Raw genomic sequence first — 17,802 nt, forward strand, 5'->3', positions numbered from 1 at the left:
CCTCCTCAGCGCCAGCAACACCCATATCCTCATCCTGGTGTACTTCAACAGTGACATCTTCAATTTGACTATCAGGAACAGGACTGCGGGTGCTCCTTCCAGCACTTGCAGGGGGCGTGCAAATGGTGGAAGGCGCAAGCTCTTCCCGTCCAGTGTTGGGAAGGTCAGGTATCGCAACCGACACAATTGGACTCTCCTTGGGGATTTGTGATTTAGAAGAACGTACAGTACTTTGCTGTGTTTTTGCCAGCTTAAGTCTTTTCATTTTTCTAGCGGGAGGATGAGTGCTTCCATCCTCATGTGAAGCTGAACCACTAGCCATGAACATAGGACAGGGCCTCAGCCGTTCCTTGCCACTCCGTGTCGTAAATGGCATATTGGCAAGTTTACGCTTCTCATCAGACGCTTTTAATTTTGATTTTTGGGTCATTTTACTGAACTTTTGTGTTTTGGATTTTACATGCTCTCTACTATGACATTGAGCATCGGCATTAGCAGACGACGTTGATGGCATTTCATCGTCTCGGCCATGACTAGTGGCAGCAGCTTCAGCACGAGGTAGAAGTGGATCTTGATTTTTCCCTATTTTACCCTCCACATTTTTGTTCTCCATTTTTTAATGTGTGCAATTATATGCCAGTAATATATCAATAGCAATGGCCTACTGTACTGTACTATATATGTATGCGGTTGGTCACCAAAATGCTGCACTGTAATACTAGAAGCTATAGAAAAGTATATATATTATTGTATATATATATCAGTACAGAGCAGTGTAACTGTGACACATGTGTCCTGACAAGCAGTATAGAAGCTATAGAAAAGTATATATATTACTGTATATCAGTAGTAGTACAGAGCGGTGTAACTGTGACACGTGTGTCCTGAAAAGCAGTATAGAAGCTATAGAAAATGATTTAAAATTATTGTATATATCAGTACAGAGCGGTGTAACTGTGACACATGTGTCCTGACAAGCAGTATAGAAGCTATAGAAAAGTATATATATTACTGTATATCAGTAGTAGTACAGAGCGGTGTAACTGTGACACATGTGTGTCCTGACAAGCAGTATAGAAGCTATAGAAAATGATTTAAAATTATTGTATATATCAGTACAGAGCGGTGTAACTGTGACACATGTGTCCTGACAAGCAGTATAGAAGCTGTAGAAAATGATTTAAAATTATTGTATATATCAGTACAGAGCGGTGTAACTGTGACACGTGTCCTGACAAGCAGTATAGAAGCTATAGAAAAGTATATATATTACTGTATATCAGTAGTAGTACAGAGCGGTGTAACTGTGACACATGTGTGTCCTGACAAGCAGTATAGAAGCTATAGAAAATGATTTAAAATTATTGTATATATCAGTACAGAGTGGTTTAACTGTGACCCATGTGTTCTGACAAGCAGTATAGAAGCTATAGAAAAGTATATATATTACTGTATATCAGTAGTAGTACAGAGCGGTGTAACTGTGACACATGTGTCCTGACAAGCAGTATAGAAGCTATAGAAAATGATTTAAAATTATTGTATATATCAGTACAGAGCGGTGTAACTGTGACACGTGTACTGACAAGCAGAATAGAAGCTATAGAAAAGTATATATATTACTGTATATCAGTAGTAGTACAAAGCGGTGTAACTGTGACACATGTGTGTCCTGACAAGCAGTATAGAAGCTATAGAAAATGATTTAAAATTATTGTATATATCAGTACAGAGCAGTGTAACTGTGACACATGTGTGTCCTGACAAGCAGTATAGAAGCTATAGAAAAGTATATATAATATTACTGTATATCAGTACAGAGCGGTGTAACTGTGACACATGTGTGTCCTGACAAGCAGTATAGAAGCTATAGAAAAGTATATATATTACTGTATATCAGTAGTAGTACAGAGCGGTGTAACTGTGACACATGTGTGTCCTGACAAGCAGTATAGAAGCTATAGAAAAGTATATATAATATTACTGTATATCAGTGCAGAGCGGTGTAACTGTGACACATGTGTGTCCTGACAAGCAGTATAGAAGCTATAGAAAATGATTTAAAATTATTGTATATATCAGTACAGAGCAGTGTAACTGTGACACATGTGTGTCCTGACAAGCAGTATAGAAGCTATAGAAAATGATTTAAAATTATTGTATATATCAGTACAGAGCAGTGTAACTGTGACACATGTGTTCTGACAAGCAGTATAGAAGCTATAGAAAAGTATATATATTATTGTGTATATATCAGTACAGAGCAGTGTAACTGTGACACGTGTCCTGACAAGCAGTATAGAAGCTATAGAAAAGTATATATATTACTGTATATCAGTAGTAGTACAGAGCGGTGTAACTGTGACACATGTGTGTCCTGACAAGCAGTATAGAAGCTATAGAAAATGATTTAAAATTAGTGTATATATCAGTACAGAGCGGTGCAACTGTGACCCATGTGTCCTGACAAGCAGTATAGAAGCTATAGAAAAGTATATATATTATTGTATATATATCAGTACAGAGCAGTATAACTGTGACACATGTGTCCTAACAAGCAGTATAGAAGCTATAGAAAAGTATATATATATATTACTGTATATCAGTAGTAGTACAGAGCGGTGTAACTGTGACATGTGTGTCCTGACAAGCAGTATAGAAGCTATAGAAAAGTATATATATATTACTGTATATATCAGTACAGAGCAGTGTAACTGTGACACATGTGTCCTGACAAGCAGTATAGAGGCTATAGAAAAGTATATATATTATTGTATATATCAGTACAGAGCAGTGTAACTGTGACCATGTGTCCTGACAAGCAGTATAGAAGCTATAGAAAAGTATATATATTATATACTGGTGGTCCCCTGTCCCCACAATGCAGCACACTGATCAGATATTTGCAGCACACTGAGCACAGATATGGAGCATTTTCAGGCAGAGAACGTAGATATTTTCAGCACACTGAGCACAGATTATTTGCAGCACAATGAGCACATATATTTTCAGCACACTGAGCACAGATTATGGAGTTTTTCAGGGAGAGAACGCATCCACGTCCTCTCCGTTCAATCTCCAAAGCACGAGTGAAAATGGCGGCGACGCGCGGCTCCTTATATAGAATACGAATCTCGCGAGAATCCGACAGCGGGATGATGATGTTCGGGAGCGTTCTGGTTAACCGAGCAAGGCGGGAAGATCCGAGGCTGCCTCGGAACCGTGTAAAATAGGTGAAGTTCGGGGGGGTTCAGATCCCGAGGAAGCGAACCCGCTCATCTCTAGTAATTGCACGTGACGAATTTCTGATATGTAAAAGGGCATGAAAGATTCTCTAGAAAAATAATCAAAAGGTTATGATTGTGAGTATTGGGGTATCTGAATATATATAGGCATATGAGAGGACACAAATATTGTGTCATAGGGAATAAATGAAGATATAGGTCATATAGACAGAAAAGAAAGAATTACACACACATATACATTTTATATATATATATATATATATATACTGCATAAAAGATGAGGCGGCACTCGGAGTGTGCTTGTAATCAAAAAAACGTGTATTTCAAGGTGACATTTCGGGGACGTGCTCCCCTTCTTCAGACAAATCAACAGGTGAACAACAAGTGCAATAAATACCTAAAACTTACCCTCAGACCTCCCCCACCGGCGTTGTCCTCAGTCACACTGCCCACAGCTCCAGCTCCACATTTGCGGCCTATCGCACTCGGCGGAAGTGACATCCCGGCTCCTGGCTGCATGACCTTGGCAACGCTGTAAACAAAACTACATGTTTATACCAACCCATCAAGCAACACTGTAACAATAAAATACAAACAAAATGTGTTATACTTGTGACTTATAAGAATGCAACCATATCACGGGTCACAAATTAATAAAGACTGGCAATAATCAATCTAATTAAAAACCCTGCACAGTCTATGTGAATATATGCAAGTGCATAAAAAGAGGTGTCATAACACTATATAAAATGTTATACATAAATTACTGTGAAAACTCAAATGGTGGTTTTCACCTTTGAAAAAATGAAAAAATAAGGGCATGGGGAAATAAATTGATAATGGGGTGATGCATAGGGATGTGTGAGGTGAAGGGGTGTATTGATTATGATGACTTAAAGGTGCAGGTCCATGTGACGATATGGCTCCAAAATGTGCATTTGGTAATTTTACAATATAGTGTGGTATTGTCATATTTAGCAACATCCTTTTAATTCAGCACACGGTATTCACAGGAGGTCCCCCATCCAGTTACTGACCAAGCCCACCACTGATTAGCTTCCAAGATAAGACGAGATTGGGCGTTTCCACTGTGGTATGGCCGTATCATGGGTAGTCAGATGGTAAATGACAGCAGAAATAGTCTTATTTAATATTATTTTATCCAGTCTTGATCCGTGACTCTGTCAGAGGACTATATCATCCATGAACACAGACATAGACATGTCATGAGACGCGTCACACAAGGCGGAAGTCCGGAACCTTGGCACATATTAGTTCCAGTTGCCTGGCAACAGTGACCAAAAAAGATAATTTTCAGATATTGACTATTCAATATGAACCATGTGGCGCAACACAGTTACCAGGAACTCTGGGACATTTGTACACAGGTTGCCCGGCAACGGTATTACATGATGAACTCAGCAAATCGGACGCCACATATACTACCCAGAGTGCCTAGCTACCCATTTCATGCTCCTTTCACCTTCTGCATGTCACATCAAAAGAGTAATGCCTGCACACTTTAAATCCTCTGAATAGTTTTATGTTTAGACACTGCCAAAAGCATACAGATATGGATAAGTTAATTTTCCTAACAACGCTACTGTCACAACTGAGGGCCTGAGCTGACGGGAGGCAGCCTCAGTTGTAGGGGCTGAGATGTACCGGAACCTGGGAGGTTGTATCAGACCCCTGGACATGTAAGTAACATGAATAATAACTGCCCGAAGGCGTGACCACGACAACTTGGATAAAAGTCAATGATGTTTATTATGACAACTCCGCAACACAGCAGCAGTAAAAGAAAACATAAAAGTCAGCAAAGAATAAATACAGTTCCTGGGTACTACAGGATGGCAGGAGCCACAGGGCACTGGTAGTGTGAGATAGTTCTTATAATCTTCTAGATGGAAAGTCCTTACCAGGCCCGACTGTAGCAATGGAGATAACCCAGGATTGTGCCAGCTGGTGTTCCAGGAAAAGCTGGGTTGCTGAAGATAAAACGGCTGCTGTGGATACTGGCTGGAACCAGACTGTTGTTAGCACGGAGTGGATACTGGCTGGAACCAGTTAAATAATAAATGAACTTGGGAGCGATGAAATATGAACTGAAATGTAGAACTTGAGAGCGGAGAAATAATAATACCGGTGGAGAGTGGTAAAGTGTAGAAAGGACACCGGCCCTTTAAGGGAAGCTGTACTCTGCTGGAAGCTGATCTGGAAGCAGGTAATGTTGTAGCTGGAAACAGATGAATCCACAATGGATTGGAGAGTCAGGCTACACCGCAGGTGGAATGCTGGTGCGGGTCTCTATGGTGGAAGTCTTGAGACAGGAGCTGGAACCTGGAAGACAATCACAGGAGAGAGACAAACAGGAACTAGGTTTGACAACCAAAGCACTGACGCCTTCCTTGCTCAGGCACAGTGTATTTATACCTGCAGCAAGGAAGGGATTGGCTAGGCAATTATGCAGATTATCAATACTGAGAACAGATTGGTGGAAATGATCAGCTGACAGAATCCAAGATGGCTGCGCCCATGCAGACACTTGGAGGGAAGTTTGGTTTGTAATCCATGTGGTAATGAAAACAGTAATGGCGGCACCGGCCACCGGAGACAGGAGGCGCCAGGCTGACAGATGCACATCCAACCACGCGGACACAGCGGAGGCCGCGGCTGACGTAATCGCCACTCAGACACTCTGCATGCAGAAGTTCAGGGACGGCGGCGGAGGCCGCGGGAGACGCCATGCCAGGTGTAATATGGCGTTTACTGTGACAGCGTCCCAGAGTGACAGGAGAGGATACAGGAATGTACACATCAGGATAACAGATGGGATCCGGTCCTGGAGCGCTGAGCCAGCCTTAGGAGGCATCTGATGGGTAAGAAATGGCGTCCAGATACCCGGATCGTGACAGCACCCCCCCCCCTTTAGGAGTGGCCCCAGGACACTTCTTTGGCTTTTGAGGAAACTTGGAATGGAATCTCCGGACCAAGGCAGGAGCATGGACATCAGAAGCATTGGTCCATGAACGTTCCTCAGGACCATAACCCTTCCAGTCAATAAGATATTGTAGTTGACCGTAACGGTGACGTGAGTCCAGGATCTTGGCCACTTCATACTCAACGCCTCGTTGAGTTTGGACTTTCGGAGTTGGAGGAAGTGAGGAATGAAACCGATTCAAGATCAGCGGTTTCAACAGGGAAACATGGAATGTCCTGGGTATTTTTAAGAAGGGAGGCAACTGGAGTCTGTAAGCAACAGGATTGATGACTTGTTCAATCTTGAAAGGACCGATATAGCGAGGTGCAAACTTCATACTGGGAACTCTTAACCTCAAATTCTTCGTGGATAACCATACCCGATCACCCACCTTGAGAGCAGGAACTGCTCGACGCTTCTTATCCGCAAACTTCTTGTACCTGAACGATGCCTTGAGCAGAGCTGATCGTACGCTCTTCCAGATATTGGTAAACTGATGCAAGGTGATATCCACTGCGGGAACAGAAGTTGCTGGAAGCGGTTGGAACTCAGGGACTTTAGGCTGGAATCCAAAGTTAGTGAAGAATGGTGTTGAAGCAGATGAAGAATGATACTGGTTGTTATGACAGAACTCGGCCCAGGGAAGTAATTGAACCCAGTCATCTTGGGAGGAGGACACATAGATGCGGAGGAAGGCCTCCAAGTCCTGATTCACCCTCTCGGTTTGACCATTGGTCTGAGGATGGTAAGCCGTGGAAAACTTTAGCTTGACTTGGAGGACTTGACATAAACTTCGCCAGAATTTGGCTGTGAATTGAACTCCTCGATCTGAGATAATTTCTTCAGGAAGACCGTGGAGTCGGAAGATCTCTTGTATGAATACTTGAGCCAACTTGGAAGCTGACGGAAGACCGGTGAGAGGAATGAAGTGTGCCATCTTGGTGAACCGGTCAACTACCACCCAGATGGTATTGAACTTGTTGCACATGGGTAAATCTGTAATAAAATCCATCGACAAATGGGTCCAAGGTCGACGGGGAACAGATAGTGGAACCAGTTGCCCCGCAGGCGACTGGCGGGATACCTTATGTTGAGCACACTTTGGGCAAGATGCAATAAACTCCAAGACGTCCTTTTTCAGAGTTGGCCACCAATAGGACCTAGAGATAAACTCCAGGGTTTTTTGGATACCTGTATGTCCGGCAAAACGGGAAGCATGGGCCCAATGCATGAGCTTCTTCCTTAGCATCGGTTTCACAAAACTTTTCCCTGATGGGGGCGTAGAGTCCATCCCTACCGTGGAGAATGCCAACGGATTTATAATAGGATGCTTGTCTGAAGACTCTGACTCATTTTCTTGCTCCCATGAGCGGGAAAGGGCATCGGCCTTGCAATTCTGAGAGCCCGGACAGAACTGGAGTTTAAAGTCGAACCTGGAAAAGAAAAGTGCCCATCTGGCCTGACGAGGGTTGAGACATTGTGCGCCTTTCAGATATAAAAGGTTCTTGTGGTCTGTAAGGATGGTAATTGAATGAGAAGCTCCCTCCAACAGATATCTCCACTCCTCTAGAGCGAGCTTGATGGCTAGCAACTCCTGGTCGCCAATGGCATAGTTGCGCTCCGCTGGGGAGAACTTCCGTGAGAAGAAACTGCAAGGATGTAAATGGCCATCTTTAGCCCTCTGAGATAACACCGCTCCTACTCCAACGGAGGAGGCATCCACCTCTAGGATGAAAGGAGAGTCGATGTCAGGCTGTTTCAGAACAGGCGCAGAGATGAACCTTTGTTTTAAAAGATGAAATGCTTGCATGGCTTCTTCAGACCACTTGGACGGGTTAGCACCCTTCTTAGTGAAAGCAGTAATAGGCGCCACAATGGTGGAAAAGTCTCGTATAAACTTTCGGTAATAGTTGGCGAACCCTAAGAACCTCTGGACCCCTTTGAGGGTTAAGGGTACCGGCCAATTTTGGATTGCTTGTAGTTTCTCAGGATCCATCTCTAGTCCGGAACCGGACACAATGTACCCTAGAAACGGAATGGACTTGACTTCAAAGACGCATTTTTCTAATTTGCAATAGAGATGATTGACACGGAGACGGGACAGAACCTCTTTAACCCAAAAACGATGTTCCTCTAAATCGTTGGCAAAAATGAGGATATCGTCTAGATAGACCACGACATGACGGTATAGAATGTCTCTGAAGATCTCATTGACAAAATGCTGGAAGACAGCTGGAGCATTGCTCAATCCGAAGGGCATGACGAGGTACTCATAATGTCCGTCACGGGTGTTAAAGGCGGTCTTCCACTCGTCACCCTCACGGATCCGGATGAGATTGTATGCACCTCTCAAGTCCAGCTTTGTAAAGATGGTAGCTCCGCTAACTCTGTCAAAGAGCTCAGTAATCAGGGGTAAAGGATAACGGTTCTTGATGGTAATGTCGTTCAAACCTCTGTAGTCGATGCACGGCCGCAGACCACCATCTTTCTTTTTTACAAAAAAGAAGCCTGCGCCGGCTGGAGAAGAAGAAGGTCGAATGAACCCCTTTGCTAGGTTCTCTTTAATATATTCCTCCATAGAATGCGTCTCAGGCAGAGACAACGGATAAGTTCGGCCTCGAGGTGGAACCTTCCCTGGAACGAGATCAATCGGGCAGTCCCATTCTCTATGAGGAGGAAGGATATCAGCAGAAGCTTTACTGAACACATCCGTGAAATCTTGATATGGAGGAGGTGGAACATCAGACGACCTGGGGGAGGAAGAACAGACAGGCAATACTTTAAACAAACATGTCTCAGCACAGGAGGAACCCCATGCCAGGATTTGCGTAGTCGTCCAATCAATTGTAGGATTGTGAAGACGGAGCCATGGAAGGCCCAGGACCACAGGATGTGTGGCTCTTGGAATCACTAAAAAAGAAATAAGTTCGGAATGAAGAACTCCCACTCTCAGACGAACTGGTAGAGTCCTTAAAGAAATAACTGCATCAAAAATTTTGCTGCCATCCACGGCAGTTAAAGAAATGGACGAAGGAAGTCTCTCGGTGGGTAGGGACCACCGTTTAACATAGGCTTCGGTAATAAAGTTCCCAGCTGCTCCGGAATCAAGGAGGGCAATGACGTTCCGATAACGTTGAGCAACTTGAAGCGAGACTGGGAGATTACAATCTTGAGGAGATGGAGAGGAGATCATTACTCCTAGCCGGCCCTCTCCTTGGCGAGCTAGGATTTGGAGTTTCCCGGACGTTTGGGACAGGCATTAATGGTGTGAGACGGAGCTGCACAATAGAGACAGAGAGACTCGGAGAGACGTCTTCGGCGCTCAGCAGGAGTTAAATGGGAACGGCCAAGTTGCATGGGCTCATCTTTAGATGGTGACAGTTGACGAGGAGGAGGAGCAGAAGATTTTGAAGCAGATGATCTTCCACGCTCAGTTGCTCTCTCTCTCTGAAACGTAAATCAACTTTCGTGCAGAGTGAGATTAGCTCATCTAACTTAGAAGGTAAGTCTCTGGTAGCTAACTCATCTTTAATACGCTCAGATAAGCCATGCCAGAATGCAGCATACAGGGCCTCGTCGTTCCATGCCAGTTCGGATGCCAGGATCTGGAACTGTATCAGATATTGTCCTACAGTACGTGACCCCTGGCGTAAACGGAGAATCTCGGATGAAGCTGAGGTTACCCGGCCTGGCTCGTCGAAGATGCGCCTGAATGTTGACACGAAGGCAGTGTAGGAAGATAGCAGGGTGTCGGACCTTTCCCATAACGGTGATGCCCAATCAAGGGCTGAGCCACTGAGAAGAGAAATAATGTAGGCAATTTTTGTACGGTCACTGGGAAAATTGCCAGGTTGTAGCTCAAACTGAATCTCACACTGGTTGAGAAATCCCCTGCAGAATCTTGGAGATCTGTCAAATTTTGCTGGCGTTGGAAGATGAAGACGTGGAGCAGAAATGGGTAAGGTGGGTGGGGTTATAGCTGGAGTCACTGTGGTTGACGCACCAGACGCGCCTGATCCACGGAGAGTTGTCTGAATCCCATCCAGCCGAGTAGAGAGATCCTGGAGACAGCGGATGATGTGGCCCTGTGCAGCCTCCTGATGTTCTAGTCGGGCTGCCAGTTCTTGCATCGGCCTGGCCGCTTGATCCTGGTCTCCGGCTGGATTCATTAGGTCAGTGCTTACTGTCACAACTGAGGGCCTGAGCTGACGGGAGGCAGCCTCAGTTGTAGGGGCTGAGATGTACCGGAACCTGGGAGGTTGTATCAGACCCCTGGACATGTAAGTAACATGAATAATAACTGCCCGAAGGCGTGACCACGACAACTTGGATAAAAGTCAATGATGTTTATTATGACAACTCCGCAACACAGCAGCAGTAAAAGAAAACGTAAAAGTCAGCAAAGAATAAATACAGTTCCTGGGTACTACAGGATGGCAGGAGCCACAGGGCACTGGTAGTGTGAGATAGTTCTTATAATCTTCTAGATGGAAAGTCCTTACCAGGCCCGACTGTAGCAATGGAGATAACCCAGGATTGTGCCAGCTGGTGTTCCAGGAAAAGCTGGGTTGCTGAAGATAAAACGGCTGCTGTGGATACTGGCTGGAACCAGACTGTTGTTAGCACGGAGTGGATACTGGCTGGAACCAGTTAAATAATAAATGAACTTGGGAGCGATGAAATATGAACTGAAATGTAGAACTTGAGAGCGGAGAAATAATAATACCGGTGGAGAGTGGTAAAGTGTAGAAAGGACACCGGCCCTTTAAGGGAAGCTGTACTCTGCTGGAAGCTGAGCTGGAAGCAGGTAATGTTGTAGCTGGAAACAGATGAATCCACAATGGATTGGAGAGTCAGGCTACACCGCAGGTGGAATGCTGGTGCGGGTCTCTATGGTGGAAGTCTTGAGACAGGAGCTGGAACCTGGAAGACAATCACAGGAGAGAGACAAACAGGAACTAGGTTTGACAACCAAAGCACTGACGCCTTCCTTGCTCAGGCACAGTGTATTTATACCTGCAGCAAGGAAGGGATTGGCTAGGCAATTATGCAGATTATCAATACTGAGAACAGATTGGTGGAAATGATCAGCTGACAGAATCCAAGATGGCTGCGCCCATGCAGACACTTGGAGGGAAGTTTGGTTTGTAATCCATGTGGTAATGAAAACAGTAATGGCGGCACCGGCCACCGGAGACAGGAGGCGCCAGGCTGACAGATGCACATCCAACCACGCGGACACAGCGGAGGCCGCGGCTGACGTAATCGCCACTCAGACACTCTGCATGCAGAAGTTCAGGGACGGCGGCGGAGGCCGCGGGAGACGCCATGCCAGGTGTAATATGGTGTTTACTGTGACAGCGTCCCAGAGTGACAGGAGAGGATACAGGAATGTACACATCAGGATAACAGATGGGATCCGGTCCTGGAGCGCTGAGCCAGCCTTAGGAGGCATCTGATGGGTAAGAAATGGCGTCCAGATACCCGGATCGTGACAGCTACCATCCACAGTATGAACTATTCACAAGTATTTCCTGTTAGTAGGTGGGACTGGATCAATTTCCTGTCCACTCCCCCAATTTATGTCAATTATTTAGGTACATAAGCAGCCTCTGAGCACATCCCAAATATACTTGGTGAACAAGCCAACCCATGCGAAATGCGCGTCCAAGTTTGGAGGTTTCAGGTTCTGTGCACAGGACCGGAACAGCACACGGAACAAGTCCTCTGATAAGTATACCAACTTATTACAATTTTTTAAAAATCCCTATTGATTATTTGTTTTATTTACACCTATTGTGCACCACCATATCTTTTATCCCTGCATTCCTTTCTGGGGGATTCTCGTAGGACCTGGACCAGGACACACCCCCTGCACTGGTGTTCCCACCAGGGGGGCACTGGTTACAGGTTCAACAGCTGATCACTTACCTTTTACTTGACTTTCACTCATTCTAGACCTGAAACTCTGAACCTGCCCATTCACTGTTCTTAATAACACATGGGTAGGCAATAGGTGCAGAACATGAGCTAAGTGAGCCTTCTTTTTCTATCTACTTAATAAAACCAAAGCATATAACATATCAGAAGGCCCACATCAACATCAACACACATATATATTGCAAATTACCACAGGTATACCATTACTACTTATCCTCTAGGGTACACCAGTATACTTCATCTAAATATTTATGGAATAATATATATATATATATATATATATATATATGTCAACAAAGCATATATAGGGGGCGCTCCATAGTGCATAAAAGTTTTATTTTAAAAATAATACACAGGGTATTTTAAAACCAATTGTAAATATTCGTACCAGAAGGCAACCAGTGTGGGCTGGTTACCACGTGATTCAAGTAAAGGTGATCAATTTGGAAAAGCAGCAGCAAGTGTCAGGCGATCATACCGGATACCTCCACCCGACGACGGCTGGTCTCCCCAGGCTCTCGGGCAGGAATCACACACGTCCCCGACTCCTTGCTCAGCGATACCAACGATCATGTACGTCACCAGACTCCGCCCCTATATATATATATATATATAAGTCACGGAGTTTAGGCGGCACTCAAAGGACTTTCTAGGTGCTGAAAGGAAACCGGCACTATAGCCTACATGTCATCAACGTTTCAGTTTTATTTCAAAAACTTTCGTCAGGATACAGAGCAATACAAACCACATACCTTATATAGATAATACACCCACAGTGTTAGGCTCATGGTCCCGGGGCCGCGGCTGCGGTGGATGACGTCACACAACGTGCGACGGGTGCTGCGTTTGCACCGGATCCCGGCAGCCGTTGCCTGGAAACCAATGAATAAATTAACTAATTAACCCATATAACCCGTAAATGATGTACAGTGAGCATTATTCCATGACTGAGTTAAATATTAATAATCTGGTGAGTCCACTACAGACTGGTTAACCATGCAAAAAAATATGAATTTACAATCGAAGAACTGCTGAATAGCAGAAATTGAATACTGGTGTATTCTCGTGGCGCTGCCTGCACCTTAGCACGCCTTAAGGTCTTTTTTCATTTATTCAAGTGGTGTCCTAATGCGATCTATTCTGTATATTTGTGCTAATAATATGGTTTCTATACATATTGTTATATTGGTGTTTCATTTGAAATAATTATCATTGTGCTTTTTTACCCATTTGTTGTTTCTCTCAAATTGGGTCAATGGGTTATGTTCTCAATTTCTGCTATTCAGCAGTTCTTCGATTGTAAATTAATATTTTTTTGCATGGTTAACCAGTCTGTAGTGGACTCACCAGATTATTAATATTTAACTCAGTCATGGAATAATGCTCACTGTACATCATTTACGGGTTATATGGGTTAATTAGTTAATTTATTCATTGGTTTCCAGGCAACGGCTGCCGGGATCCGGTGCAAACGCAGCACCCGTCGCACGTTGTGTGACATCATCCACCGCAGCCGCGGCTCCGGGACCATGAGCCTAACACTGTTGGTGTATTATCTATATAAGGTATGTGGTTTGTATTGCTCTGTATCCTGACGAAAGTTTTTGAAATAAAACTGAAACGTTGATGACATGTAGGCTATAGTGCCGGTTTCCTTTCAGCACCTAGAAAGTCCTTTGAGTGCCGCCTAAACTCCGTGACTTATACATTCCACTATCAGTGGTAAGGAGGGCACCAAGGCGATTTCTGACTTGTTAGACGGAGTGCCAGCCAACGCAACGATTCTATATATATATATATATATATATATATATATATATATATGAAATAATAATAGAATTCCTTAATGCGCTCTTATTGTAAGTCTGCTGTTCTATTTCTTATTTTATATCAGTTAGTTTGTTCTATATCAGTTAGTTTAACACTATTTCATTTATAGGCAGGCTTCAACACAGAGAAAGGATCCCTTGTCGACAGAGATCAACATAGAAACAGATACACAAATGATATCTCTGTGGAGCGCACTTCTTTAACGTATTAGGCAATTATTTGTCTAATGATAATAGTTTTTCTGAATAGATAGATAGATAGATAGATAGATAGATAGATAGATAGATAGATAGATAGATAAAGAGAGGATGACTTTACACATTTAGACACCCATATTTAAAAAAACACATATGTTTTTATTGTTAAGACAATGTAGTTCAAAATCACATTTGCAATAAAAATTATAATTGTTTCCTTACAAAGTAATATTGATCATTAGGAATACAATTGTTTGTTCAGTTTATACATTTAAAATTAATAATAAAGATGCTATATATTTGTTACATATCCATTTGTGACTTGTGCGGGTGTGCAATCTTGTTGGATATCCCTACTATCAGCACTATTATAGGGTAATTTAAAATCTGATACCATACAATCTAAATATTACACCAGGTTTTATCTTTTTTGTAACCTTTATTTGTAACTTCTTTCATTGTATGTTCTTTATGCACATGTATATTAAATACAGCTGTGACAAAAAGTGGCTAATATCTACCATTGAGAATCCCCTTCAACACTGGCTGTCACACACCATATACGTTTATTGAAACAACAGCTGAGAAATCTGTAGAAAATTCTTTGTGAATTATTTGCCATAGTTAGAGTATTTATATCTTCAATGTCACAAAAATTTCTATCATTACATGTGAGTTTTCTCGTATTTTGTATTTTGTGATTTTGTTATATACTTTTTCTAGAGCATTCGCTGTCCAACTACATGGTAGCCACGTGGTTATTCATTTTTTAATGCATATCAATAAACTTTGAAATATTTTATATTTTGACTATATCTTGTCATTTTTTCAAGCGTGCCCCAACAAAAAGAGTCTTCTTTTTCCACTTTTCTTTGTTATTCAATGCAATATATGACTCTAGGGAGCACCACCAACAGAAAGATTCTGACTTAACCCATCTTTGGAGTATACTTTATCTAATGTTGGTTTCTTAAAACTATTAAACGTACTTATCTATTGAAATATTTACTCTAACTCAGGGTCAGTTTGGAACTTCCCCCTTTTCTATGCTATATAGAAGTAGACACCGAGTAAACTAATTTACAACAACTAATTTAGTAGTCCACAAGCGCTACTAAGTCCTAATAAACAAAGTGCATCTGAGGAAGGATTTGTTATCCAAAACGCAATGGCACTAATCTTTCAGCCCCAGGTGGTAAGGTTTTTCCACATTTTTCCCTGAATAAGGAACCGTGATTTTTGGAGTAATTTCTAGCATTCATTTTTAAGTGGGGAAGTTACATCACTCCCTGTTGGTCTCCGAGGGATGTATGGTAGGATAAACCCTTTTCCACTGTTGTGTGGGCTATTTTTTTAATTTATGTATTTTTAAATCATCATTTTTATGGAAGATATGTTTCATGTCCTGTTGGAAATACATTTTTGAAATTTTTTGATGAACTTTGGACATCCATCTTATACATTGCATGAGGATTATTTGCTGTCTCAAAAAGAATCCAGGAGCCACACGAAGAAAGAAACCTTGCAAGGCACATAGGGCCTTATTTTAAGGTGAGCGTTGTGTTTATGGGAGAGGGTCTGCTCCAATGATATGTGTGCAAGGTGCCATATGAAGAATAAAGCCAAGTACAGGAAAGAAACCTTTCAAGGCACATAGGGCACGTGTATGAGGTGAGCGTCCTTTTCTGAGGGAGAGGGAGATTTTAAGGATCAGATGTACCAAGGGTTGTGTAAAAGAAACCTTTTGATGAACATCCCCCACTGAGAGGAGGTCAGTTCAGAGGTGTGAACTACAAGAAGGTTATCATTGACCGAACACCGACGGTGTTGTCTCTACCTTTAGGAGCGAGAGAATTATTCAGAAAGAGCTTCCTAAAAACTTTGTTTTATTAGGACTTAGTAGTGCTTGTGGACTTCTCTAAATTAGTTGTTGTAAATGTGTGATTAGGAGTGGTGTTCCTAAGGGTTTTAGTACAAAGTCGCTACAGGGGCGCAAGTTACACCTCTCGTTGTTTTTTGCTTGGTACTCAGTAAACTAAGTTCACTAAATTCACTGGGTGTATGACCTCACGCCGCTACTCAGCACCAGTTCCGGTCCTGGCGTCACATAGCAACAATAACAAAAACAAACAGTGCCATCACCATGAGAGAGAAGCAGCGGTAATGAAGAAGATCAATGCAGAGGCACAAAGAAATACAAAAAAAAAAACAACTACATCAGAGATGATATGCAGCCATGCAGAGCCAAGTTAAAGCACATACATATAATAAATTCAAGGGTACTAATAAAATTACACACACACAAAGTATATATATTTATTTATATCACAAAGAACCCGCACATCCACTGGTAATGCTCAAAAAAGTATTCATATCATCATATATAGTAGTAGCAAAAAAGGTTCACATAAAGTGCATCTAGGAAAATTCCAGAGTCAGGACAAACATACAAGCCTGCCAGGGTGGTCAGCTGCAAGCATGGTCTGTTAATCTCAGGAGGAAAGCATCAGCATAATGTCAACAGCCGTTTTGGTGTCCCATGAGCACCTTCATCAAGGACAACTGATACTGTGTAAGGAAACCCCTTATATAAACCACCTGACATGTGTTAGTGTACTCACCTGAGTAGCTCCATTCCCGCCGCGTCCGTCACTCCAGCCGGAACTGGACTTTATATATAGTAAAACAGGCACTGGAAATGGGGACTCAGTAGGCAGGTTTTCCATTAAAACAAAGTGTTTTTACAGATATCAGACACTGGACATAGCATACACAGGCTTGGGCCTGGTCACACAGGTACATAACTTAAAATTACAAATGAAAGCAAATGTCTTAGAACTCCCCATGCTCAACAACTATTCTGCTGCAAACTTTCTTTTAAAATTTTGCTTGATAAGTATACTAATATGTTCATTCCCAAGGGCAGTAAATGCAGGAGTGTTCGATTCAAACCAATGTGGCTTAATAAGAAGGTCAAGGAACAAATGGATAAAAAGAGGCATGCTTTCAAAGCATTTAAATCTGACGGGAAGGTGGGTCATTCTAGTGCTACAAGGAATGTAACAAAAAATGCAAAAAAAAAAATCAGAGCAGCTAAAATAGAAAATGAAAAACAAAATTGCGAAGGAGAGTAAAACCAACCCTAAAAAGTTTTTTAAATATATAAACAGCAAAAAGTTAAAAAAGGAGACCATTATAGGATAAGTCGGGTGTCTTGACTATTGATGACAAAGACGAAGCAGATTTATTGAACAAATTTTTTTCTTCAGTGTTCACTAGAGAGGACCTGTTGGTGGGAGTAGTGCATAGCTTAAGCAATGATAACTTTCCGTTGTTAAGTACTTAGTTAAACAAAGAAATAGTCCGGGAGAGACTAGGTAAAATTAAGATAAACAAATCTCCTGGTCCGGATAGACTGCAACGAAAGGGTTTTTATGGAACTTAGCTCAGAATTATCAAGGCCCTTATATTTGATTTTCTATGATTCAATTACATCAGGAATAATACCGAAGGACTGGTGTATAGCAGAGGTAGTCCCAATATTTAAAAAGGGAATTAAAACTCATCCCGGTAAATATAGACCAGTAAGTTTGACATCTATAGTGGG

At 42.4% G+C, this 17,802-nt stretch overlaps 1 pseudogene; it reads right to left on the minus strand.

Annotated features, from left to right (window-relative positions):
* Positions 1-4,233: 4,233 nt before the first annotated feature.
* LOC135052477 (5S ribosomal RNA) lies at positions 4,234-4,352 on the minus strand (annotated as a pseudogene).
* Between the last annotated feature and the right edge of the window lie 13,450 nt (positions 4,353-17,802).

Source organism: Pseudophryne corroboree, chromosome 2 (genome assembly GCF_028390025.1).
Source record: "Pseudophryne corroboree isolate aPseCor3 chromosome 2, aPseCor3.hap2, whole genome shotgun sequence".
Lineage (NCBI taxonomy): Eukaryota > Metazoa > Chordata > Amphibia > Anura > Myobatrachidae > Pseudophryne > Pseudophryne corroboree.